This window comes from Anomaloglossus baeobatrachus, chromosome 7, assembly GCF_048569485.1.
Source record: "Anomaloglossus baeobatrachus isolate aAnoBae1 chromosome 7, aAnoBae1.hap1, whole genome shotgun sequence".
NCBI classification, from domain to species: Eukaryota; Metazoa; Chordata; class Amphibia; order Anura; family Aromobatidae; genus Anomaloglossus; species Anomaloglossus baeobatrachus.
The window spans coordinates 232,679,857-232,697,426 of NC_134359.1; positions in this window are offsets into that span (position 1 = coordinate 232,679,857).

Below are 17,570 nucleotides of genomic sequence, written 5' to 3' on the forward strand. Positions count from 1 at the left end.
TGTGTTGTGTTTTTTTTATCTGTACTAGAATTTCATGGTGGCCATTTCTAATATTGGCGTGACACCATGAATTTCGGGCTTAGGGCCAGTTGATAATATACAGCTAGCCCTAACTCCATTATTACCCAGTAAGCCACCCGTCACCAGGGCAGCTGGAAAAGTTGGATACAGCACCAGAAGATGGCGCTTCTATGAAAGCGCCATTTTCTGGGGTGGCTACGGATGCAATTCGCAGTAGGGGTGCCCAGAAAGCTTGGGCACCCTGCACTGCGGATTCCAATCCCCAGCTGCCTAGTTATACCCGGCTGGACACAAAAATTGGGCGAAGCCAACATCATTTTTTTTTAATTATTTCATGAAATTCGTGAAATAATTAAAAAAAAAAAGGGTTTCTGTTGTGAATGTCAGTTATGTTTTTGCTGTTGTGAGGCTCCGTCTTGTGGCTAGGAATGGTTTGTTCAGAGACCAGGTGTGCTGGAGCAATGGGCGTTTCCATTGCTAACTCTCTGCCTATTTAAACCTTGGCCTAGTGGCAGGCTGAGCCGGTTATCATTGTCCTGTAGCTCTCCAGCCTTTTCATCTTGATTCTGACCACATCTACCCCAGATAAATGCTTGGTTCTTTCTTATGTTTTTTTTGTTCTTTTTTTTCTTATCTGGGTGTTCAATTATTGTGGTTGTTTTCAGTTTATTTGCATGCAGGAATCTTCCTTCTCTGTTGCTTTGCTGGGAAGCTCCCTGCAGCTATGTTTGGAGTTTTGCTCCTATAAGTCCATATGTTTGTTGCTTCTTGAATTTGTAATTGTTCCTGTTTTCTGTTCATTGGTTTGACAAGAGCGCCTGATATAGGACGAAGGGCAGATCGTGCAATCTGAGGACCTTTTTGTACCATCAGGTATTTGGGTTTTTGTAGGGTTTTTCTCTGGCCACCATCAGCCCCTTTCCTATCCAGTCAGTGGGGCCCCACCTTTGCTGATCCTATCATCCATCTGTGTATTGTATTTTACAATATCACCATAGTCTTTGAATGTGGGGGGCTTGCTATACCTTTTGCGGTCTATTTCTGAGGCAGAGAGTTATTCATCCTTCCCTCGTTTAGGATAGCTAGTTCTTTGGCTGGGTTCACGGTGCATAGGATGTTAGTTCACCCCTCAGCTACTTCTAGTGTTGATGGTTAGTAAGGGGTTGGCGGCCAGATTAGTTGCCAATGCTCTTGTCATCTTTTGCCAATGATCTCTTGTGATCTTCCATGGTTCCGGATCATAACAGGCTTCCCTATATTTTTGGTTCCCAGCCAGCTACAAATTGGCAGCTGGGGGTTTGGGGCAGCCCGTAGCTGCCTGCTGTACCTGGCTAGCATACAAAAATAAGGCGAAGCCCACGTAATTTTTTGGGGGGGCAAAAAGCTCCTGCATACAGTCCTGGATGGAGTATGCTGAGCCTTGTAGTTCTGCAGACTCCATGTTTATTACTCCCTCTCACTCCTCTATGATCCTGGTCTTCTGTCTTCTTTCTCCTTCAACCCATGCAGCTCTGCTACATCAGACAGCACTGCATGGGAGGAAGAACGCTTCTGCTCCCGTGCAGTCGCAGTCTAATCACTCAATGAGTGAGCAGAGGCTGCGGGTTGCAAGCGATGATGTCACTGCTGCCACCGTTGCAATAGTAACCTGACAGGCAGGTTACTATAGCAACGGTGATCTCCGATCACTTGATTTCTGGTGCTGCTATTCACCGGCTGTGGCATCCAGTCCCTGCATGTGGGCTGACTCTGTAAAGAGTGCCGACATGCAGGCACGGGGAGCCAAGCATGTGCCCGAGTATCTCGCCGGTACTCACCGAGTATACTGAGTACGGAGATGCTCGGGTGAGCACCGCATACTAGTGAGATGCACTCACTGGACCTAGCATGATGTCATAGCCACGTTACCAGTCTGCAGCCAATGAGATAATACACACGTGACTGGTCACATGCTATGACATCACGGAAAGTTCCTATCATCAGTGCTGGTTACCGGGAGGATTCAGCGATGATCGGAAGGAGAAGCGACGGGAGACAGAGTTTGCAGGACACGTCGCGGGACCTGTAAGTATAATGGCAGTGTTTATTATTAACTGTATGTGTATATGTATAATGTGTTTGTGTTTGCCTGCCATTGTTTTCAATGGGGTTCGAAGGTGTTCATCGAATGTTCGTCAGGTTAACTGACCTGAGGTGAACTCATTAAACTCAGTGACCCCCCTAATCTGGTTTACCGGATTAGGTGGCGTGCGCACATTGAGTATTTGGTTGCAGACATTTTTGCACCAAATCTGCATCTCCTGGCACAAAAATGCAAGAAAACCACATCATAATGCATGCAGTATCAGTGCATTTTTTGACCAGGAGATGCAGAATTGGTGCAGAAATATTTGCAACCAAATACTCAATGTGCACACCACGCCTAATCCGGTAATCCGGCATTGACTTCAGTTAGTTCTCCTGAGGTCACAGCTGGGATTCCCATGGTTTTGAAGCTGTGACCTTAAGTGAACTAACTTGAGGTGAACTCATTGAACTTTGTAACGTTATTCAACTGCCCTGAGGTGTATTCATTGAACTCAAAGAAAGATTACCAGAGTAGGCAATGTGCGCACATTGAGTATATTGCTGCACACATTTCTGCAGCTCCTGGCAACACCCCCCCCACTAAAACCGCATCAAAATGCATGACGTAAAGGAGGGCCTCATACACATTCTGCTAAAATAATTAGATAGCGAGACTATTAGACTCATAAAGTCTTTGCACTAAGTGCAAGGGCTGCCAAAAATTAGGTGAAAGGACAGCAATAAACCCTGGAAGACACATGGAGGAAGGCCTCAGAAAGCATTTTTTTTCCCATTGTTAATGAGTGGAACTTCTAGACTGGTAAAACCTGTGCACTAAGTGCAAAGGCTATAAAACATTTACCCCTAGGGGTATACTTCTATATATCTAAGAGAATTGTGGAAGTAGGATTCATATACATGCTGAGAAAATTATGAAGGCGGACATCATGCACACCCTGAAAAAATTAAAAGTGAGGGTCGCGTGATGAACTAAAATTATGGATCAAGAGCAGCCTGATGACCTTCTATATATTTTGATCTAGGGCTGCATGATGACCCTGTTGATATGGTGGACGAGTACATAAAAAAGAAGGGATGCATGTGAATACATCAGAAAAAAAGAAGTTTTGAATTGGCTTTAGTTTCTACTGCTGTCATCAGCTGGGGTTGAGAAGTCTGGGCCAAGCCAGGACTTGCTCACTATGATAGAAGTCATTCTGTCAGTATTTTCAGATGACAGGCGGATTTGCCTATCAGTTATTATGCCCTTAAAATCCAATGCTTGGTGATTAAACAATCAAATTGATGTAAACTGGCTTGAAAATTGTAAAATGTTATGGGGGAGAATATATTGCTAAATATCACTATTTATGGATCATTATAGCTAAGTTGGAGACATCATTGTTGCAAAATTTAAAGTTTTGGGAATGGGGTGGAAGGTTGTAAATAAGTTTACATAGCACAATACATTGCTATCTTGTTGCTTGGTATGTATTTCATCATCTTTTCTAGCGGACTACTTTCTTTGAAAGGGAACAAATACGTTGTCTGGAGGATTGTACGATTGTAGCTCCTGAAGCGACACTTCTTCGCTTGCTCTCTTGAGAAGAAATTAAAAATTTAGCACAAACTGACTAACCTCGGATTTGCAACATATAAAAACCTCTTTCTCCTCCTTTACAATAAGTTATAGAATGCTAAACATAAGCACAGCAATTGCAAAATATTTTTGTACCTGCATTTTATGAGTGAGTGTCAGAATTCGTCACGTGAGGTCTTCCATCGTCACGATGGTTGCCACATACACATCCTGTGCCGGCGAACTACAAGAACCAGCAGGCCGGCGAGGGAACAAAAGGTAAGGTGAGCATCATATATGTGTGTGTGCGTGCGTGCTTGTATGTGTTTGTGTGTGTTTGTGCATGTGTGGAATGGCACAATAGGGGACCAGGATGAGACACTGGACAAGTTGTGGAGCGAATTGTCTAAGCTTGCATTATTTCCTATGGGAAATTTTGCTTTGCTAGATGAGTAACTTGGTTTACAAGCACACTCCTAGAACTGATGCTCGTAAACCAAGGTTCCACTGTATGTTTCATGGTGATGATAATTTGGGCTCTTTGATGGTGATGGTAATTAAGGACACTTAAGTGGTTCTTATTCACAGGAATAATCAGAAAAATATCAGGCAGGTTCCTGAACAGAAACAATCCAGTGTAGAAGAAGACCAACAGATAGCATATTAAAACCTTTGCTTTTTTCTTCCAAAAGCTAAAACATAGACACCGTCCGGTCTACATGTTTCGAACAAAATGATTAAGAACGTTTTTTGTTCGAAACGCCATCTGGCCATCTCTGTTGCTTGCTCACCTCAGCCCTTCTGTTACCACATCGCTTGCTGGAACCCTGGGAATCTTTACGCTAGGCTGAGACTTCTGGCCAAGATAAGGTCTGGGACTTCCCTGAGCATGTAAATAAGCATCCCAGGCCTAGTCTCAACCGGAAGTCCCAGCCAAAAATGTGTCATATGATTACAACATGATTTAGGGGTGCAAACTAATGGGTTGCATGGTCCTTATTTGTCTGCAATTTAAATTATGAGTCTGAGATATGTATGTATATAATAACCACACAGTGATCAATGTTCTCTGATCAAAGCAGGAAAATAGACTGCTTATTTTACAGAAGTTAATGGCTTTTATAACAGTCTCTTAAGGGCGCTTTACACACTACAATATATCTTACAATGAAGAAAAAACAAAAAGCCAGCACCAAATGTGCACTTCAGCACTAAACATTCCAAACTGTACTTATTATAAAAAAAATTTGAGATTTTTGGCAAAAAATTGCAATTTCTTGAGCTGCCTCGCCACGTCACGGCAAATCTCATTTGAGGCAGTCCTACACTAAAATATTTTTATAAAATGTGCCATACGGCCTCACATATGAATAGTAGAACTGCTCTTAGCAGCACTCACCTTTTGTTTTTTCTTCATTGAATTGGTCGGTGGTTGACCTCCACCTTGCTATGCACCCCAATTTGGGATGTATTCCATCTGTCTAGATTTTGGCGGTTGGTGACTGTTCACATTAAGTCATCAGGCTTTGTCCACAGGCTATTTACTTCAAGCAGCATATGCTTGGACCTGTCCCGCCCACAGCCATGACTTAGTCATGGGTACGGGATTGAAATAGACCAGGTGAGTGCTGCTAAGAGCAGTTCTACTATTCATATGTGAGGCCGTATGGCACATTTTATAAAAATATTTTAGTGTAGGACTGCTTCAAATGAGATTTGCCGTGACGTGGCGAGGCAGCTCAAGAAATTGCAATTTTTTGCCAAAAATCTCAAAATTTTTATAATAAGTACAGTTTGGAGTGTTTAGTGCTGAAGTGCACATTTGGTGCTAGCTTTTTGTTTTTTAATATATCTTACAATGTGTCGGCGGGGTCACGTCGTAAGTGACGCACATCCAGCATCGTAAGTTACATTGTAGCATGTAACAGCTACGTGCGATTGAACGGTAAAACGTTCATCGCATGCACGTCGTTCAATTCCTAAAAATTGAACGTCAGGTTGTTCATTGTACCCGGGGTAGCACACATCGCAGTGTGTGACACCCCGGGAACGATGAACAAATCTTACCTGCGTCCCGCGGCTCCCGCCAGCAATGCGGAAGGAAGGAGGTGGTTGGGATGTTTATGTCCCGCTCAGCTCCGCCCCTCCGCTTCTATTGGCCGGCTGCCGCGTGACGTTGATGTAACGCTGAACGTCCCTCCCACTCCAGGAAGTGGATGTTCGCCGCCCCCATCGAGGTCGTATGGGAGGTAAGTACGTGTGACGGGGGGTTATTCGTTTGTGCGACACGTTCAACAAATTGAACGTGCCGCACATACGATGGGGGCGGGTACGATTGCATACGATATCGTATGCTGAATCGTATAGTGTAAAGCAGGCTTTAGTCTCTTGGGAAAGATTTGGAATCCTTCCAAGAGTGCTATACTTAATCATATCATGTAAGTTTCCAAGCAATTCTTACGCAGAAGACTAAAGTAATATTAGGACATATGTTGTTAAGGAGGGCTATAGATAATTCTGATCAAATACTTAATTAACCCTGAGACGTAGGGGATTGTGGTAGATGACCGATAAAATGTACTATTCTACCTTACATACAGTAAGCTTGATTCAGATATATGCACGTGACACAGATCTAAGATGGCCACTGCATCCTGCCTTCTACACCCTACCTTGGTATACAAGGAATGTCCAGGTGAAAGAAGATCATCATATAAGAAGAAAACCCAGTACCAACCCAAGGACCAACCCAAAGACCAACCCATCATCAGAGGACACTTCTGAGCATGCTTACTGATATCTAACCACGCCCCCTTTTTTGTCTATATAAGCTTGTGCTTTGTTAAATAAAAGCAGTAGGAACTGCACCATTCTCTGATCAAGGAGAGATTACATCTGACTCTGTCTGGTGTCATTCTTTCACGCATGCAGTTGATCCCTATCAATTAGACCAAGAGCAGGCAACTTAGAGACAATCGTAGTGTCCACTCTAATGATGTCAGAACATTTCTTGATACTGTACTTTTCTAAAATATGAGAGAAAGTAAAAGTAGCTAGTAGCTACATAGTTCCTCATTCTGTAAATTACAAACTCATTTGACAGGAAAAATTTATTTTAAGTGTCTCTGAGCACAGGTAGGTTGGAAGTGTCCTTTTGCCCTTTAATTTGGGTATCTTCATATAATCATGTCCATAACAAACACATGATGCGATGTCACCATATGCGCCACAACCTTAGGACGTGTATTCTAGTCCAGTACTTCTGAGTGTGTCTATGCTTGCGATGTTTCTTCACATGTGCATTGTAAGGTCCTGCCATGTACACTCTAGTCATAGAATCATAGAATGGTAGAGTTGGAAGGGCCATTGGGTCCAACTCCCTGCGAGAGCAGACTTTCTTAAATCATTCCAGCTATATGTTTATCCAGTTTCTGCTTGAAGATTTTCATTGATGGAGAGCTCACCACCTTCCATGGTTCCACTCCCTGACTACCCTCATTGTCAGAAAGTTTATAGACTGGACAACGCACTTTGTAGGCTTGGATTTCTAGCTGTGACTAGGCCTAGGAAATCCCTGTGCATTCATATACGCAGAGACATCCTAGGCCAAGTCATGGTTTGAAATTTCAAAATTCCAGCACATGATAGTGGTAAAAAGGGGCGGAGAAGAGCAAACGGGGGACAATGAGCAGCGGAGATGGATGGTGAGGTATGTATTAGGTTTTTTTCCCCATATTATCTTTATTATGCCCTGGGTTCCCTGAAGATCCCAGAAAATAATAAGACACAGTCAATTCATGGAGAATAAATTAACTGCCAATGAAATTTCTCAGAAAAAATTTCACACGATTTGGTGAATTATTCATTTTTTTAATGCATGAAAGTCACTAATGAAACACTGAGGTTAAAAACAGACCAAACACTAAGGGGTACTTTGAACACTACGACATTGCAAGCCGATGCTTGCGATGTCGAGCGCGATAGTACCCGCCCCCGACGCAGCAGCGATATCTTGTGATCGCTGCCGTAGCGAACATTATCGCTACGGCAGCTTCACATGCACTCACCTGCCCTGCGACGTCGCTCTGGCCGGCGATCCGCCTCCTTCCTAAGGGGGCGGGTCATGCGGCGTCACAGCGACGTCACACGGCAGCCGGCCAATAGAAGCAGAGGGGCGGAGATGAGCGGGACGTAAACATCCCGCCCACCTCTGTGCTTCCGCATAGCCGGCGTAAGCCGCGGTGACGCAGATAAGCTGATGTTCCTTGCTCCTGCGGCTTCTCACACAGTGATGTGTGATGCCGCAGGGGAACGAGGAACAACATCGTACCGTCGCTGCCGTTCAATTATGAAAATGTCGGACACTGCACCGATGATACGATTACGACGCTTTTGCGCTCGTTAATCGTATCAAAAACGCTTTACACACTACGATATCGACAGTGATGCCGGATGTGCGTCACTTTCGATTTGACCCCACCGATATTGCAGCTGCAATGTCTTAGTGTGCAAAGTACCCCTTAAGGGTGCTTTACACGCTGCGACATCGCTAACGATATATCGTTTTGGTCACATCGTTAGTGACGCACATCCGGCACCGTTAGCGACAGCGCAGCGTGTGACACCAAGGAGCGACAATCAACGAGCACAAAAACGTGAAAAATCTTTTGCTCGTTGACACGTCGCTCCTTTTCCACATATCGCTGCTGCTGCAGGTATGATGTTGTTCGTCGTTCTTGCGGCAGCACACATCGCTGTATGTGACACCGCAGGAACGACGAACATCTCCTTACCTGCGTCCACCGGCAATGAGAAAGGAAGGAGGTGGGCGGCATGTTCCGGTCATCTCCGCCCCTCCTCAACTACTGGACGGCTGTTGTGTGACGTCGCTGTGACGCTGCACAAACTGCCCCCTTAGAAAGGAGGCGGTTCGCCGGCCACAGCGACGTCGCAGGGAAGGTAAGTCCGTGTGATGGGTGTAAGCGATGTTGTGCGCCACGGGCAGCGATTTGCCCATGACACACAACCGACGGGGGCGGGTAGGCTCGCTAGCGATATCGGTACCGATATTGCAGCGTGTAAAGTGCCCTTAAAGAACACCGGACTGCGTTTTTCTGATGCCTGAATGAGGCCATATTTGTTTTTATCTGTTCATGCCACATATATAAAATAGTATTCGCATTTCTGTACACATCATTAATACTTAAGTATTGTTCCACAGAAGATATTGTTTTCCAAATGACGACTGCAAAGAGTTTGGGAACATTTTACCATTAAAAGACTAGTGCGGCATCACAGGAGATATCCTTGTCCTAGGTCGACAAAGTGAAATCTTATCTCGTCTTTTAAAGAACTTGTCAAATAATCACCAACCAGTAACACCAAGGGATATGGTTTCTAGAATTGTATAAAGGTCTTAGTGGGATTATAGCTGAATGATACACAAAATTATACCTTTCACTGGAAAAAGACACTTTACTTTTTATCTCAAGTGCTTTAATGCTCAAGTTACCGGCTTGTCATAGGGATTCTAGGAAATGATCCAAGGAGTGATTCTTTTCAAATGTTGCAAATGTTTTTCTACGTAAGCTAAGGTCTATATATCCAATTCTGTGGAAATATATTTTTTCTTCCAGATGTCTCATAACATATTATGCATTGCATCATGCAGTGCTATTCTTGCCAACAGAACCCATGAAACCATAATGGACACTGTCAGACACGGTCCAGATCCGTTGCTCTATAGCTTTGGCATAGTCTTGTGGCTTCTGTTATGGACGGTTTATGTGTATTGCTTTATATCTTGTCAAAACATCCGTTTGCGTTGAAGTCAGGATTTGGATTAGGCAAGCGATAAAGCTTCATATGCTTTCCCTCCAAAACTCAGCTGGCTGGTTAATGTTAGCATGCTTTTGTCACCACTGCTAAAAGGACCAATAATGCAGCACTACACGGCAGAGGTATATATAAGCTGTAAGGGTTTATTCACATGTACAGTACATAGTTACATAGTGACATAGGTTGAAATAAAACCTAGGTCCATCTAGTTCAACCTTCCTTCACCAATTCTACATTTTGTCACTAAATCATTTATAGCCAACAATGTTATGTGTACTGAGGAAATCATCCAGCCCTTTTTTAAAAGCTGTTATAGTATCTGCCATTACTACCTCTTGTGGTCGGCATTCCACAGTCTGACTGCTCTAACTGTAAAGAACCCTTTCCTATTTAGCTGCTGGAATCGCTTTTCTTCCACTCGCAGTGAGTGCCCCCTGGCCCTTAGTATTGTCTTCGGAAGGAATAAGTCATGTGCCAGTCCTTTATATTGACTTTGTATTTATACAGATAAATGAGATCTCCTCTGAGACGTCTTTTTTTTAAGCTAAACAAATCCAACTTTTTCAACCTCTCATCATATGGGCAGTCTTCCATTCCTTGAAATAATCTAGTTGCTGCCTTTCAACTGACTTATCTTTTTAATATCTTTTTTAAAGTGTGGAGCCCAAACCTGGATCCCATATTCCATATGTGGCCTTACAAGTGATTTATAGAGGGGTAACAATACGTTGGGATCACGGGATCTAATCTTTCTTTTTATACACCCTAAAATCTAGTTTGCTTTAGCAGCTGCTGCTTGACATTGAGTGCTGCTGCTCAGCTTATTTGTAATGAGAATACCCAAGTCCTTCTCCTGTTCTGTCGTCCCAAGTTTACTTCCATTTAATGTATACGCAGCTGTAGGATTACTCCATCCTAGGTACATATAGCATTTTTGACAACTGTTTTTTCCTATGGAAAAATATTGCATTTTACTGTAGCGTAACAATTAATGACATTTCTAAAATCTCATTCATGCTGTGCATTTTTTAACTTTGTTATTTTTTAGTTGGAGTGTGTATTCTTTTAAAACCAAGCATGTCGAATCCTTCAAGGGTTTTGCTGTTTTTTTACACATTCAGTTGAAGGCATGAAAAACGCATAAAAACACATAAGAAAACCTTGTAATATATACAGCATTTTCCCTGTCAACACTCTGTGGTTTCATGTAAAAAAAACCCTGCAAAAATGCACTGTGTGAACATAGCCTTCATTTTAACGACATCAACAGCAAACTGTGGGATTTATTAACTAGAAAGGTTTAGTAAGGTAAGGACAGTATGTGATGCTCATTTTCCTGCATGAACATGTGTGCACATTTAGCGCCACTACTAAATATTTGCGCAACATAACTAGATATGACATTTTTCTACATATATGAAATGTAAAAAGGTCTTCTGAAATATGGCCAATTATTATCTTTTTAGACTCGCTTGTAACAGGGTTGGTGCCTCAAGATTGGAGGATTGCTGATGTGGTACCGATACTTAAGAAAGGTAAGAGGATAGATCCAGGCAACTACCATCCAGTAAGCCTGACATCAGTGGTGTGCAAAGTTTTTCAGGGCATTTTAAGTGATGACATGCAAAAATATATTGCAGAAAATAATATGATAACTGACAGACAGCATGGATTCATGAAAGATAAGTCGTGTCTAACCAACCTGTTGGGGTTCTATGAGGGGGTAAGTGCAAACCTGGATATTGGTAATGCAGCTGATGTGATTTATATGGACTTTGCAAAGGCATGTGATACTGTACCACATAATAGCCTTATACTAAAGCTCCAGAAGCAAGGACTAGGGGAAACTATATGCAACTGGGTAAGGAATTGGCTAAAAGATAGGAAACAAAGAGTAGTCATAAATGGTACATTCTCTAAATGGGCCATAGTCAGCAGTGGGGTGCCGCAGGGATCTGTGCTAGGACCGATTCTTTTTAATCTCTTTATTAATGACCTTGTGGATGGGATTGATAGTAAAGTGTCAGTCTTTGCTGATGACACCAAACTATGTAGGATATTAAAAACTGACCCTGATAGTACAATAATACAAAACGATCTGGATAAGATGTCAGAATGGGCAGATACTTGGCAAATGTGATTCAATGTTGATAAATGTAAAGTAATGCACCTAGGACGGAGTAATCCTATAACTGCGTATACATTAAATGGAAGTAAACTCAGGACTACAGAACAGGAGAAGGACTTGAGTATTCTGATTGCACATAAGCTGAACAGTAGCACTCAATGTCAGGCGGCAGATTTTAGGGTGTATAAAAAGAGAGATTAGATCCTGTGATCCCAACGTATTATTACCCCTCTATAAATCACTTGTAAGGCCACATCTGGAATATGGGATCCAGTTTTGGGCTCCACATTTTAAAAAGGACATTCAGAATTTAGAGTCAGTTCAAAGGCGGGCAACTAGACTACTACAAGGAATGGAAGGCCTCCCATATGATGACAGGTTGAAAAAGTTAGATATGTTTAGCTTAGAAAAAAGACATCTCAGAGGAGATCTCATTTATTTATATAAATACAAGTGTGGTCAATATAAAGGACTGGCACATGATTTATTTCTTCCAAAGACCATACTAAGGACCAGGGAGCACTCACTGCGAGTGGAAGAAAAGCGATTCCGACAGTTAAATAGGAAAAGGTTCTTTACAGTTAGAGCAGTCAGACTGTGGAATGCCCTACCACAAGAGGTAGTAATGGCAGATACTATAACAGCTTTTTAAAAAGGGCTGGATGATTTCCTCAGTACACACAACATTGTTGGTTATAAATGACTTAAGGCCGCTTTACACACTGCGATATCGGTACCGATATCGCCAGCGTGCGTACCCGTCCCCATCGGTTGTGCAACACGGGCAAATCTCTGCCCGTGTCGCACAACATCGCCCGGACCCGTCACACGGACTTACCTTCCCTGCGATGTCGCTGTGACCGGCGAACTACCTCCTTTCTAAGGGGGCGGTTCGTTCAGCGTCACAGCGAAGTCACAGCAGCGTCACTGAACCACCGCCCAATAGACGCGGAGGGGGGAGATGAGCGGGACGAATATCTCGCCCACCTCCTTCCTTCCGCATTGTGGCCAGGAAGCAGGTAAGGAGAGCTTCCTCAGCCAAAGTCTATAAGTTTTCTATTTTGCTGTCCGCACAGTGAATCTTTTTTGGCTGCATTTTTGCAGATGCAGATGCAGTCAAGATTCAGCATGGCAACTCTTTTTGCGTTTTTTCCTTGGGTTTCGGAGGACTGGCAGATCAATCCCCTGTTGACTTGGGGTCGGCAGGAGATTGATCCCAGGTATGTGGCTAGATGTTGGTCCCCATATAAAGTCTATGGGGACCAGAATCCAAAGCAAAGAGTTAGGAGCAAGCGCTTCATACTTACTGAGTCACCAGTGCAGTTGCCACACTGCTCCCGCTGCCGCTCATTCACTTCCCAGGCTGCTCGTTACCTTCATTGAATATATACTGTTTCCGCCGCCCACCAGCATCTGTGATTGGTTGTAGTCAGATGCGCCCCCACAACAATTGACAGCATCTGATGCTTCCAATCACAGATTGCGAATCTATATCGTACAGTAAAATAAATAAAAGATATTGGCATAGGGACCCCCATATTATGATACCAGCACAGATAAAGCCATGGCTACAGGCTGTAGCCCACAGCCATGCACTTATCTTGGCTGAGTATCAAAATAAGAGGAACTGCATGTGGCTTTTTTTAAATTATTTAAATAAATAATTTTAAAAAACAGCACTCGATCCTCCCAAATATGATACCCAGCCAAAATAAACCCCGGCAGCTGGGCGCTGGTAGTCTCAGGCTGGGTAGACCCATGGTTTTTGGGCGCCCCCAGCCTAAAAATATCAGCTTGCAGCTTCCTGGAATTGCCGCATACATTAGATTATATTAACTCTTTACTCGGCTCTTCCCTATTGCCCTGGTACTGTGGCAATTGGGGTAATAAAGAGTTAATGGCAGTCCACAGCTGCTGCTAATATTGTTAAATGGCCTAGAAACATTGCCATATACAGATAATGTACCAATAAGGGTCAATTTTAGTATTAAAAGGGTCTACAGATATGGGACAAAGCACTAGTGTAAGGGAGTAATACTCTTGGGTTGTTAGATCAATATATTTTGGTCCTAATGTCTGGAGAAGTCATAGATGGAATAGTGACATGATAATTCACTTTCTATGTCAGTTTCCATTTTTCATATAAGACAACATTCACAGAGCACTGTCATATCTGTAGTCTACTTTGAGTCTTAAGATATGTAAAGTTGCTGATGTAGATGTACTGCCGTCTCAGGAGAGACCCACTGAGAAAGCTCTGTAAGCAACAGATCTGTTACAGAAACTGCATGTGTACTGCAAATACTTTAATGAATAAAGGAGGCATTTTAAACAAATCTGTGTCTACCAGAATGTCTCAAAGGTAATGAAAGAGCTCGGGGAAAGAAATCCAGTGAAAACACTTCAAAAGAATTTCCCATGACACTTTACTTTTGACCTCATTTCTTGAAGATCTAATGTTTACGAAAATGTCCAAATAGAATTTATTTTTCTCAATGCAATGTACAGCATGTATACTAAGCAAATGTTATTCTGTGGCTTTTCCTTACATTTTGTGTAACATTAAGGAGATATACACCTCAACATTGAAACTAAGATGGAAAATTTGTGAAATTTGCAAAATAACGGGATCAGTAGACATGACGCTCAAACACAATTCTAAGTATACTGTGTTTCCCTGAAAATAAGACAGGGTGTTACTTTATTTCTTGCTCAAAAAGATGCGCTAGGGCTTATTTTCAGGGGATGTCTTATTTTTTTTTCACATGAACAGCAATCAGCATTTATTCTTGAACAAAAAAAAAAAAAACAACATTTATTCAACTATAGTTTATTGCATTCTGGAACATCAACATACTCTCCAAACTCTGTATGTAACACGTGTGTCTATGGGCCGGCCTTAGCCTGAACAGTGCCCTGTGCAAAACTGTTCTTTGGTGCCCACCCGCTACTAATTTTTTTACCCAGTTTCCCAGGAAACAAACGAGCACCAGAGGCCATTTTTTTTAAAGCCTAAGAAACGTGATCTCTTCAAATGTACAATAAACTCCTCCAGATTTGTGCTGGATAATCTGCATCTCAAATCCACATTAATGTCACCATATCAGACCTCGTTCTTATAGGGGTCTTCTGATTTCAACCATTTATGCTGTATCCCTGGATAATCATGGATGGTACATGCTGATCTCACCAATGGGGCGCACATGTATCTTTAGAATGAGGCGCTGTGTAATATACGCTCTCAGAATGTCATTTGACATTTAAGGGGTCATGTGATCACTAGAGTTGAGCGCGGTTCGCGGTTCGAGGTTCTCCAGTTCGCGGCTCGAGTGATTTTGGGGGCTGTTCTAGATAGAACTAGAACTCGAGCTTTTTGCTAAAGCTCGATAGTTCTAGATACGTTCGAGAACGGTTCTAGCAGCAAAAAGACCAGCTAATTACTAGCTGGCTTTCCGCTGTAATAGTGTAAGTCACTCTGTGACTCACACTATTATGAAATTTCAGTGTATAGTGTGCAGGAACAGCGCATTCAGATCACTGCTGTATGGATAATGGCGATCGCCATTTATTTTTTTTTCCTTGTCTTCCTTCCCTAAGCGCGCGCGTGTAGTGGGGCGGGCCAGCATGTCAGCCAATCCCAGACACAGACACAGCTAAGTGGACTTTTAGCCAGAGAAGCAACGGCATGTGTGATAGGATGTCCATGTTACATGTCCCTGCATTATAAAAACGAGTATCTGCCCGTCCGGACGCCATTATCTCTTCTGTGTCCTTGGTGTCAGTCACCGCTGGCGCAGTGCCTATCTCCGATACTGCTGTGTACGCTCTATACAAAGCGCTGTACAGCATAGGGATAGCACTTTCTATCAGTCCTTTTAAGGGCTCATACCGGCAGGGTCAGAGCCATAGGTGACAGGTCCGTGAAAAAAAGAGTTTAACAGCTACACAAGATGACAGCGACTGTGTAGCTAAGGTCAGGGATTTCCTCGCTGCATTTCCCCATTTGGAGGGATAGAAAGGCAGGCTTCCTTTCCTCTACCCAGAGACCCACAACACTGGCACTGTACCCTCCTGCCCTTTGCACACTCAAACTCATTGTTACTAAGCCATTATACTAGCAAACACTGAGTGAACTTAGTGGCATCCTAAACGTGGCTGTTGGACTTCTGTATTGTCCCACAAGTGCAAAGATATTTGCAGCACGTCTGTCTGCATTGCACACTCAAACTCATTGCTACTAAGCCATTATACTAGCAAACACTGAGTGAACTTAGTGGCATCCTAAACGTGGCTGTTGGACTTCTGTATTGTCCCACAAGTGCAAAGATATTTGCAGCACGTCTGCCTGCATTGCACACTCAAACTCATTGTTACTAAGCCATTATACTAGCAAACACTGAGTGAACTTAGTGGCATCTGTCACGGCCAGGCGGACGGGCAGACCCAGGAGGTGGATCCACTGGGCCGAACTCCAAGATGGTGGTAAGGAGTCCGGTAGCTGAAGCACTATAGGCAGCTGAACAGTCCGTGCATATGAGGATAACGGAGAAGTCCCTGGGACCACGGAGTCACTGATGGTAGTCCGGGTGACGCAGCTCAGGTTCGGAAGCCGAGATTATGTCAGGCGGGGTCCGGAACCTTTGGAGCGAGATGACGGGTCACCGCAGGGATCCAAGATGGTGCGGACTGTCAGATGGCAGATGAACAGCGTGCGGGGTTCGGGATTCAGCAGGACCGGATGGCGAGGCAGGATCAGCTCTAGAAGAGAGATACGTGAGTATGGCAAAGCAACACCAGGAGACCTGACTCCTAGCTTGGAAAAAACGAAGATCAGGCCCCGCCCCCTTGGACATTAAACCCCTTTATACCCTGTACCTGTTTGCATCATTTCCTGTTAAAGGACGCTGGCCCTTTAAGAAAGGGTCAATGACCGCGCGCGCGCCCTAATGCGCATGCGCGCTGCCCAAGTGCCAGAAGCCAGAGCAGGAAGCTGCGAGGAGGAAGCAGCAGGGACGGCCTGGGGCTGAGAAGCCGACGGGCGCCGGGAGCGGGGGCCAGGACGCCGGGGACGCGCTGGCAATGGATGCAGGAGAGCGGGGAGCGGCGGTGACCGGACCAAGGAACCGGGAAGCAAGGCAGGGGAGCCGGGGAGCGTGACAGGTGAGCCGGAGGGCAGCGCAGGGGACCCGGGGAGCGTGACAGTACCCCCCCCCCACGCCCCCCTCCCCGCAACCGGGACAGGAAGGCACGGATCAGCGGAGTACCCACATTCTCCCGGGGCTCCCAGGACCTATCCTCAGGACCATACCCAGCCCAGTCCACCAGGAAGAACTGTCGGCCTCGTACGGTCTTCATGGCCACGATATCCCTTACCGCATAGATGTCGTCATCGGCAATAGGAGGAGGAGCCGAACTGGCAGCAGCGGAGAAGGGACCAAGGACAACCGGCTTGAGCAGGGAGACGTGGAAGGAATTGGGTATCCTCATCGTGGCCGGGAGCTGTAGCTTGTAGGAGACCTCATTGATCTTGTTGAGGACCTTAAACGGCCCGATGTAGCGAGGACCCAGCTTGTAGGATGGTATCTTCAATCGGACGTACTTGGAAGCAAGCCAGACTAGGTCTCCAGGAGAGAAACACGGAGGGTCCAGACGTCTCTTGTCTGCGTGTCTCTTCATCCGCAGGGAAGCACGCCCAAGGGACGCCTTGACAGAGTCCCAAATGGTAGCGAAGTCACGGGCTACAGTATCAGCAGCAGGGACATCCGAAGAAGGGGATATAGGCAATGGGACGGAGGGTTGAAGTCCGTAAACAACATGGAAGGGAGAGCTGGAGGACGACTCACTGATGTGGTGGTTATGGGAGAATTCAGCCCAAGGAAGAAGCGTGGACCAGTCGTCGTGATGGGCGTTGACATAGTGACGTAAGAAGGAGGTCAA